General features: G+C 38.0%; 1 pseudogene; it reads left to right on the top strand.

Annotated features, from left to right (window-relative positions):
* The first annotated feature begins 654 nt into the window (after positions 1-654).
* Positions 655-1,242, top strand: LOC103016208 (transmembrane emp24 domain-containing protein 2-like; annotated as a pseudogene).
* Positions 1,243-11,190: the final 9,948 nt, after the last annotated feature.

The following is an 11,190-nucleotide window of genomic DNA, read 5'->3' on the forward strand; positions in this document are numbered from 1 at the left end:
GTAGGGGAGTTGGGGGTGGAATGGCCGGGAATTTACCTTCCCGGACATCAGGCTTGGCCAAAGGATCTGGTTTAAGATCAGATTTGGCCAAGGAAATGTGTTTTGAGCAGTCATCACAGAGTTTTGGCCAGCCTTCTTGTTCTTTTCCTCTGCCTTGAGCAGAGAGGGACTTTTCTCTTACTCCAGATTCTGGGATAAAGAAGACACAGGGAGGAGAAGCAGAACAGTCACCAATACGTAATGTGAGTGAGAAATAAGCCTTTGTTGTTGTAAGCCACTGAAATTTGTGGGCTGTTTAACTTGAGGAAAGCTGAATAATGCACAGGGTCATCTGTGTCTTCTAGCATCAAGGGCCATTCTAACTATATTTACTTGAGAAGAAATGTTAAATGTAAAACAGTCTCTGTACAGGGAATTCCCTGGCGGTGCAGTTGTTAGGGCTCTGCCCTCCTATTGCAGGGGGCACAAGTTCATCCCTGGTCGGGGAACTGAGATCCCACAAGCCATGTGGCCAATAAATAAATAAATAAATAAATAAATAAATAAAAAGTAAACAGTCTCTGTACTATCAACATTTATCATGTAGATAAATTATGAGGAAAACAAAATACAAATAATCTTATTTTGAGAGTCCATAGAAACTGACGAATCCTGGTCGCCCTCCTGGCCACTGCCTCGGGCTACTTTGTCAGCATCGATGTGTCAGCATCAACTCACATGCCCAGGAGTGCTTCTTCGAGCGGGTCACCTCGGGCAGCAAGATAGGCCTCATCTTTGAGGTGGCTGAGGCTGGCTGCCTGGACAGCGACGTGGAGATTACAGGGCCTGATAATAAAGGAATTTATAAAGGACACTGGGAGTCCAGTGGGAAATACACATTTGCTGCTCACATGGATAGAGCAGCAGCATATAAGTTTTGTTTTAGCAACAGAATGTCCAACATGACTCCAAAGATAGTGATGTTCACCGTTGATATTGGGGAGGCCCCAAAAGGACATGGAAACAGAAGCTCACCAGAACAAGCTAGAAGAAATGATTAATGAGCTCTCAGTGGCAATGACAGCTGTAAAGCATGAACAGGAATACATGGAAGTTCGGGAAAGAATACACAGAGAAATCAATGACAGCACAAACAGCAGACTCGTCCTTTGGTCCTTCTTTGAAGCTCTTGTTCTAGCTGCCATGACATTAGGATGCATCTACTACCTGAAGAGATTTTTTGTAGTCTGGAAAGTTGTTTAAAAAACCTTTTTCTGATGATCCCAAACTCATAATTCACTGTTTATCAAACATCTTGGTCATAGTAATGTCAAAAAAAAAAAAAAAAAGAAAGAAAGAAGAAGAAACTAATGAAGGTGGCTTGCATCCACCTAATTTTGGACATCAAGGAGACTCACTTGAAATTCAGAATGCAGATGTCTGCATGCCTGCAATGCACCAAATGTCTGAAAAATTGTTGATTTTGGGGGCTATTAAATAAATGTATCAGTTATTTTAGTGCTTTTTATGCCTCTGAGAATTATTATGGTTTTATCTTTAACACATTTCTTCTAAATTAAATATGTCACGATTACCCTGGAAATAAAGTTAACATTTTTCATTCACTTGGTGTAGGAGCATAACCAGAATATTAACATAAAATGACACATTTTTTAAAAAGTTGAATAAATCATTTGTAATTCCTTTAATAAAAATTAAATGAGAAGCATCTGCTTTTATAGTAGGCTCGAATTTCTAAAGTTAACCTTATAAACAAATTGATGCTTAATAAGATTCCCTCCCTATTCCAAGATCAATTTCCAGTGTTGATACAGAAAATGGCTCATATTTTTATATACCTTGACTGAATTAACATGGTTAAACATAAATAATATTTGATTTCTCTCAGTGACCCTTCATAATGTAGGAGACTATTTATTAGCTTTCTTATCCAGAGGAGAGCTCAGAGATTCAGCATGTACAAGGGTATAACCACAACCAAACAGCTAATGGAGGAGTTTAGGCAGAACAATAATTCATTCTGGCAGCCTTTCCACACACAAGAGATTTGCCAAAGCTACCTACCAATTTACTTCATGTGTTGAAACAAATTTTTAAGATTTAAGAAGTTTTGTGCCACTTGGAATTTGTTGCTTTGCTTTTTATTTTTGTCTACTCTTTCCCTCTCTCCCTACCCCTGTATTTTATAATTCACAACTATCTAAAGTCTTGGGTATATTAAACAGTCTTATAAAATAAGTCCCTTGAACAATGTAATTAACCAGTAACAGAAAAGGTCCTTGACACAGCCTCTGTCTTAGCTGTACTGTTCTCTCAGGTCTTGCCTTGATTACCAGAATCCTTCCTTACCAGAAGAAATTACAAATACATGCTTACACATCTGGAATCTATTGACTGAGGATCATCTCACAACCTAACAAAGCCTTATTTGCAGACTCTGACAGTTTTCATTTTTCACATGCACATACCCTGCTTCAATACAAAGAGTCCTGAGTTTAACACTTTTCAGTTATAGAAAAAAAGGAATGAATAAATAAATGAATGAATGAATCAGTTGAATGAATAAATAGAATTATTTTGTGCTTGGGCTTGGTGCAATCCCAAAGTGGACTCTATTTGAGTCTTCTGTTATATGTCTACAGTGTTGCTTTCAACCTTACATTCTCTATCAGCCTCTATTAAAGACAAAATATTCTGCCTAATTAAGACTTTTGTTAATTCAGTGGTTGCTGGATTAAAGTCCTAACTCCTGCAAACTAAAGATCCTTGACTGCAGTTAGGCACAAGCTTTAATCTTGCTGTTGCCTTCTTCCAAGTTGGGGATAGGGTGATAATGATATAACATTTTCAGATGGTAGAAGCGAGTTCTCCTTTCATAAACATCCAAAGTGATTTCGTAGCCATAGAGTGTTTGCCCTTTATACCAGATATTTCACAACAAAGAAACTGAAGCCCAGGAAGTAATTGCCTCTGAGAGTAATAACTAACATACAGATATCCTGATACCTCATCTACTCTACTTAGTTCCATCCTAATTTGGTTAAAAATATAGTCTTGGTTTTAACTGAACTACTGTACATGTTATTCTGAGTGCCTACTATGTACAAAACATGTTGTTAGATATTATGGGTGATTCAGGGATGTACAACACTGATTCCTTCCTTGAAGAAGCTTATCAGCAAGTTAGGGAGGCTGTACCAGACATGGAAAATAAAGTGTTAGTGGAAGTCATAATAGGTGAGAGAGAATTAGTATACAGATAATGTGAGCTGCAGGTATTCAGAGAGGTAAGACTCATGAATGCTGGCATGGTCATAGTAAATTTCAAAGAAAAAGTGCTTTCTCCCTAATAAGAAAGCAAACAACCAGTTTTTTTTTTTTTAATGGGTAAAAGATATGAATAGACACCTCACCAAAAATATACAGATGGCAAATAAGCAAATGAAAAATGGCTCAACATCATATGTCATTAGGGAAATGCAAATTAACATAATAATAAGATACTACTACACACCTCTTAGAAAAGCTAAATTGAAAACAGTGAAATCACCAAATTCTGGTGAGGATGTGGAGCAACAGGAACTCTCATTCATTTCTGGGGAGAATGAAAAATGGTACAACCACTTTGGAAGACAGTTTGGCAGTTTTTCACAAAACTAAACATGCTCTTACCATATGATCAAGCATATGTGCTCCTTGGTATACACAAAGGAGTTGAAAACTTATGTATATCCACATATGTTTATAGCAACTTTATTCATAATTGCCAAAACTTGAAGTGATCAAGATGTCTTTCAATAGATGATTAGATAAGCAAACTGTGATACAATGAAATATTATTCAGTGCTAAAAAAGAGTGGGCTATCAAGCCATGAAAAGATATGAAGGAACCTCAAATATATATTTCTAAGTGAAATAAGCCAATCTGAAAAGGCTACATCCCATATGATTCCAACTCTATGACATTCTGGAAAAGGCAAAACTGTGGAAGCAGTAAAAAGATCAGTGGCTGCAAGGAATACTGGAGGAGGCGGGGAGGGACAGATAAGTGGAACACAGAGGACTTTTAGGCACAAACTATTCTCTGTGATACAGTAATGATGCACACATACATTTGTCAAGATCTACAGAATGTTCAGCACAGAATGAACACTGTTGTAAACTATAGACTTTAGTTAATAATAATGTATCAATACTGGTTCATCAATTGTAACAAATGTACCACACAATAAAGACATAAATAACAGGGGAAACGGTGTTCAGGGGTGATGGGAGACGGGTTACGTGGGAGCTCTCTGTACTTTCTGAACAATTTTTCTGAAAAGCTAAACTTCTCTAAAAAATTGTCTTGTAATTGTTTCTAAAAAGTGGACTTGGCCTAGTTAAGCTTCATATAAGCCAGAGGGGTTAGATAGGGAGGTTCAGGCAAGGGACACAGCAGAGCACAAAACCTAAAGGGAAAAGGGTGCACAGTAGGTCAGAGAGCAATAAACATCACCAGACAGGTCTGCGATTTCCTGTCCCTGCAGCTCTGAGTCTAAAGCCTCAAATTTGGCATCAACATAGCTGCATTTGAATCCCAGTTCTGTTGCTTAAGGGCTGTATGAGCTTCATTAAAGCCCTAAAGCTTTCTGAACTTCTATTTCATCAGCTACAACATGGGGAAAATAACATATTCAGAATTGCAGGAAAGCTCAAATAAATTAATGTACATGAATTTCTCTGTGAATTCTGAAGTGCTCTAGAAATATTAGTTGTTATTATCAAAGAAAAGAAGCCTTCCCACTGCTTTTATTGCTTTTATGGTGACCTTCGCTTGGCAACTGGCTGTCATATGACAGCACAGATCTGTCTTGTTGGAATGGAGTCACCTAAATCTACCCCTCTGTCATCTTTCTTACAATGAAGTTTCTCCTAAACACTGCTTATTTGAATATTTGGCCAGTCTCTTGCTGACACACCAAGTTTCAGATAAAATCTGACATCCCAAGAGCAGCTTCAGTGGTATGAAGTCCCGGAAATCTGAGATGGCTGTGAATAGTGTCTGGAGAAGATCAGGTCTGGGATAACAGTCTTTGAACTTGATGATTTTCTTCTGTTTACTTCACAGTTCCTTCTCCATGACACTGTACTCTCTATCCCAATCTCCCCTCCAGTAGTGATTTGGTGATATGATATCTTCTGCTCAAAATCTCTATTAAAGAGAAAATCAAGTTTAAAAGCAGCTAGAGACAGCTATGGGGACAGTTTTTACAGGTAATGTGCTCTTGTGGTTGAAGAGCATTACATCAGGCAGAAGAGTTCCAAATAACCCACACTTTATCTTAAAAAAGTAACATGCCCATTACATGAAAACTAGACAGTGTATAATAATTCCAAATGGGGAATAAAGTTGTAGAGCTTCTTTTCAAAGATCTCATTTAATCTACACAAACCTTTGGTGAAGTGTGCTTCATACCAAATTTTACAGAGAGTGAAACAATCTCAGAATTTTAAGTGGCACCCCCCAAGCTCAGACTCATTTCTGAAAGGGGCAAAACTCCATCTTATTGTGCCGCTGACTCTAAGCCTGATGGCATGTCTGCTGTAGCCATTCACTGTTACTTCCCTCCCAAATGATAGACACTGATGTTACGGTTGTGACAGTCACTTAAGAATAAAATCCCAGCCATTACATTGTTTCGGGAAGCCCTAAACAATGTAATTTTACATATTATAAAATTAAATTGAATTAAGAAAAAAGACCACAGTAGGGGAATATAGGAGTGAGACACTCACTTTTCCCGGGAGTTGGGGAGAGGCCAAAAAAGACTTCATAGAGGAAGTGGCCTTTGAAGTGAATGCTTTATAGTTTGTAATTTTTCATGTATTTGTGTGTAATTTAGCTTAGTCCAAAAAGCTGAGTGAATGAATCCTTAAACTGTGATCCTCATGAATTTTTTGTCTTCAAACCCAGATCGTGGTATTAGCTGCACAACCCACCCAAATGAGATACCACACAAGAACAGACAGGCATGGGGAAGATAGGGAGACGGTGAGTTTCCTTGGTGGTAATCAATAGTGTGGCCGCTGGAAATTTTACCTCTCTAAGCATTATTTGAAACTGAGGAAGACTTGGTGATTTCAAAATCATTTTCCATATCAGGATTCTACACAGAATTGCCAATTGCCTATTACCCACATTGTGGGTATATTTCTTGAGCTGTCATTTTAAAGAGTCCCTCTTAAGCCAGCAAACAGCTATACTTCACAGTTAGAATATAAACCTAGATTGTGGAATTTACTAATTGTTCCTCACTGTTGTGGTCATTTAACCATAAAATATTCACAACCTAAGTCTTGTAACCCTTGGCCTTTCTTTCTCATGGGAAGGGGAGAGAATTGCTCAGAAAGATGACCTTCCCACTTGGGTCAACAAGAGCTGCAACTGGTTCTAAGGAGGGTGTCTTATTGCTGTCAAATTGACCGAAGTTGTCACGGGAGAAGCCTGCTGTCACTGTATCTTGCTCAGACCAGCCCCTTAGCTTGCTGAGTCAAGCTGTGCTGACTCTTAGTGATAGAATTTTAATGTGAGAGATGACAGAGGCCTTGGAGTTAATGTGTGCACGGAGGTGACAGTTTTGAATGTCAGCCAAAGCACAAAGGCCTGTCTGAAATTAATTTTGGGGGGGTGGCAGAAAGTCATAGGAAGATGGAGAGACAGAGCATGATGGAGAATTGAGATTGGTTGAGTCAAATCTACTGCCATCTGCTACAATGAAAGGATCATTGTTCAGAGACACAGAATATTTAAGCCTGGGAGGAATTCACCTCATCAGATAATTCTGCTGGTTTAATTTTTGATCAAACTAGTATGTAACTTGCCACTTTTAGATCTCTATGATCCCGTTTCCCTTTGTGAAAATGGAGTTGGAAAAAGTGGACATGGATCTCCTGATGATATGATCTAGAATTTAATCATTTAAGGGGGAAATAACAATTTTCTGGTAATAAACAAGCCAAGCAATTTTATGCATCTTAATCTTCCTTTTACATTGTAACTTATTAAGAACTCTCAAAATTTCCCCATTATCTAGAGGACAAAATTCAAATCTTTAATCTATCTGTGACAGGCAGAATAATGCCCTCTTAAAGATGTCCATATCCTAATGCCCAGAACCTGTGAATATGTTACATTACATGGCAAAGAGGAATTAAGGTAGCAGGTGGAATTAAGGTTGTTAAAATCAGCTGACTTTATGAAAGAGAGGCTCTCCTGGATTATCTGGGTGGGCCCAATGTTATCACAAGTGTCCTTAAAAGTGGGAAGAGAGGCAGAAGAAAAGTCAGAGTCAGAGTGAGTTAACGTGAGAAAGACTCAACTGGCCATTACGGGCTTTGAAGGTGGAAGGGGCTATGAGTCAAGGAATGTGAGCAGCCTCTAGAAGCTGAAGGAAAGGAAACAGATTCTTCTTTGCTACTTCCAGAAGGAATACAACCTTGCCAATACCTTGATTTTAGCCCACTCATATAAATTTATGTTGTTTTGTTATTTTAAGCTATTATGTTTGTGATAATTTGTTAGAGCAACAATAAGAAACTAATACACTTACCTTCAAGGTCTTTCTCAATGTTATCCAGATTTGTCCTCACTTACCCTAAATGAACCCTCCTTCTGAACTCTGAACATTGGCCTCTAAACATGCTTTGTACATTACACACTTTGTCATTCCATTTCTTGTGTCTGGAGTCAAACATGTTCTCCTCTAGGGTTGATGAGGACTAGACACACCCCACTGAGGGGCTAGCTAGTGCCAGGACAGAGGGATGGGTCCTGGGGCTGGTTATAGTGAGGTATGCTACTTAAAGTGGGTTGAGAGAGGAGCATTCGTGTCAGGGTCCTTGAGAAAGGGCAGAAGCCAAAGAGGAGAAAACAATTTCAAGGCCGAGTCCAAAGACCAGTCCTAGAATTACAAATATGAGACAAGACTGAGATTCTGAGGCCAGATGGCAATAGAAAAAAATGCAAGGAATAAATGAGATGTTCTGGAATATCAGTGTCAACAGCTTTTGAGGGGCCTATGGCTCACTCTTGTGGTGGTCAGTGTGTGGGGTTACTTTGTGTTGACTTAAAGGTACTGTTTATGTGCAGATATGAGTGCCCTCAAGCATCTTCCATCACCCCAGTTCTACCCATCCTTCAAAGCCTAGCTCACGTCCAACCTTCTCCACAATGCTTTTCCTGAATATTCCAGCCCTAGTTATCTCCTCTTTTACTCTTTATATTCCCCCCTCATTTGGTAGTTGCAATTCACAGCCTCATATTTTTAATTACACAAAGCTATTGTATGCATAACTGTAAAAATTCACACAATATAGTAAGAAGACATTTAAAACCATTCAGAACCTTACCACCCAAAGGCAACTACTGTTACATTTTGGTATTTATCTTCCTAGACTGATATTCACTACTCCCTGCAATATTTTTTATAACATACACATATACACAAAAATATATTTCATGTATATTCTCCAAAATGAAACTTATTGCAGGAAATTCTACACCATATAAATTATTTTTATCAGGTTTATTACATATTAAATTACACATAAATTATTTGACATTCACAATACCTGTAGTGTTATACTGACATATAAACTTTTTACCTGTATATATTTTTTCAACACAGTCAAATATAAGTACTTTGAGGTAAGAAAGAAAAAATTTACGTATTTTTTTCCGTCCCCATTGATGCCTAACATAGTACACTGAACATTTTAGAGGCTAAATAAATATATATCGATTGACCTGAAAACCCTGGAAAATCTTCCTACCTAGAGATGGATAGTATTTGCTATTGATATGTTTTCAAATTTTTACAAAGGAATTTCAATAATTATTTTTGCACAGAAAATTTTTTAAAAGTTGCACCACACTGCTCTTTTTACAGTGGTCAGGTTATTATAAATCTAGAGATTTGTCAATTAGCATCAGAATTACTTGTTAAAATGAGAAAGAAGATAAACAGAGATAGAATTCTTGTTAACTCATTAATATTCCCTATAATGAAAAATGTTGCAGGGAAGAAATAGCCACGGTAATACGTGTAATCAATCTAGCTGCGGAAAAGTGATGCAATTTGTTATCTTTATAGAGTTGCTCTGTTCGCTAGTCAGCTAGTTGGCATATTTATCAAATGCCTGGTTGGTGCACAATAGTGTACTGTTTCTCTGGACTTCATGTTATTTGTGTTTCATTCATTCATTCACTCATTCACTCATTCACTGTTCATTTTTTAACATGCTTTTTTGGAAAACCTATTATGTACCAGTCACTGTGATAGGTGCTGGAATAATAAAGCTGAGCAAGACAGTTTTATCCTCAAGACACGCTCAGTGGAGAGAAAAACAGACAATCATAAATTGATTTTGATGCACAAGCAGGAAGACTATCTCTACCCTCAAATAGTTTAAAGTTAAATAGAAAGAGGATACTACAAAATAGTGTAGTCTTTTTTTCGGATTGCAATGTTAGTCCCAAGAATGTCTGGTTTTGGCAGAAACAGAATCCTAAAATAGACTCGGTCATTGGAAAGACTGACAACTAAGGTGCAGGCTTTGCCCATGATTCAGAAGATATCAGAGCAGGTAGAAAGGTAAGTTGCAAACATTCATGCATAAAAGGCACTGTATTAGTTTACTAGGTCTGTCATACAAAGTACCACTGATTGGGTGGCTTAAACAATAGACATTTTTTTTCACACAGTTCTGGATACTAGAAGTCCAAGAACAAGGTGTTGGCAGGGTTGATTTCTTCTGAAAACATCTCTCCTTGGGCTTGTAGATGGCTGTCTTCTCCATGTCTTCACGTAGTCTTCCCTCTGTGTGTGTCTGTATCCTAATCTCCTCTTCTCACAAAGGCACCCATCATATTGGATTAGGGCCTATCCATATACCTCGCTTTAATTTAATTACCTCTTTCAAGACCCTAAACCAAATTCAGTCACATTCTGAGGTACTGGGGATTAAGACTTCAACATACAAATTTTGGAGAGACAACTCAGCCCATAACAGGTACCAAGGGTGATACTAAATCCTAAAATGAAAGCAAATCAAATCCAGACAAGGTAGCTAGTTGGGTGCTTTTATGAGCCTAGTTAAGGTGTGGCTTGGTTAAGCTGCATTTCACTTTATAATTTGCTTGCATGCTACTAGATGAGTGTTTATTAGTGCAAAAGAGTGTATGCTTGATTTTACCTTTTAAGGTTGCCTTAAACATTCCTTGATGCCTTTGCCCACTGAAAACAACCATGAATTGCAGGAATAGGGAAGCTTGGGAAGGGGGAAGTCCCTTAAGCACAGTTGGAATGTGAAGGATTATTAAACCTAATTAAAACTCCAAGGAGCTATCCTCACTGAAATTTTACAATAGTCCAATATTGGTACCCTAACCATGTAATTGAGTAAATTTTTATATTAGGTAGGATATAAAATGAAATAATAGAAATAGTATTAGATGAAGTAATAGGAAACAAAACTGAAGATAGACTAAAGAAGTATTTCTAAATTTCCCTGATGTTAAGACTCATTGCTTAAAAATCACAGTTTCTAGCATCTTGTCTTGGATGCTCTGTTTCTGGGGCTTAGGGTAAGACCCCAAAATTTGTACTTTTAAAATTGGTATCATAGGTGTTTCTTATGTTTATAAAAGTTTAGCAAACAAATGGAGTCAACAATGTCAGTTTGGATCCAAGCTCTTTCTCTCTGCTCTGCCACCATTAGTTTGTTTATCATCAGTGTGGCCATGACACTCTCAGTCACAAAATGGCTGCTGCAGTGATAGGTGTCACAGTTAAGAGCAGAAGAAGAACTGTCTTTTCTGGTATGTTGCTTTGCTGAAAAGGAAGGAAGGAAGGAAGAAAGAAGGAAAGAAAGAGAGATAGAGAGAGGGAAGGAGGGAGGAAGGAAGGGAGGGAGGGAGGAAAGAAGAAAAAAGATGAAAGGGAAAGAAAGAAAGAAAGAGTGAGAAGGAGGGAGGGAAGGATGAAGAAAGTAAGGAAAGAAGGAAAGAAGGAAGGAAGGAAAAAGAATGAAAGAAAAAGAAAGAAAGAAAGGGTGAGAAGGAGGGAGGAAAGAAGGAAGGAAGAAAGAAAGAAAATGAAAGAAGGACAGAAGGAAAGAAAGGGTGGGATGGTGGGAGGAAGGAAGGGA

The sequence above is a fragment of the Balaenoptera acutorostrata genome, chromosome 1 (assembly GCF_949987535.1).
Source record: "Balaenoptera acutorostrata chromosome 1, mBalAcu1.1, whole genome shotgun sequence".
NCBI classification, from domain to species: domain Eukaryota; kingdom Metazoa; phylum Chordata; class Mammalia; order Artiodactyla; family Balaenopteridae; genus Balaenoptera; species Balaenoptera acutorostrata.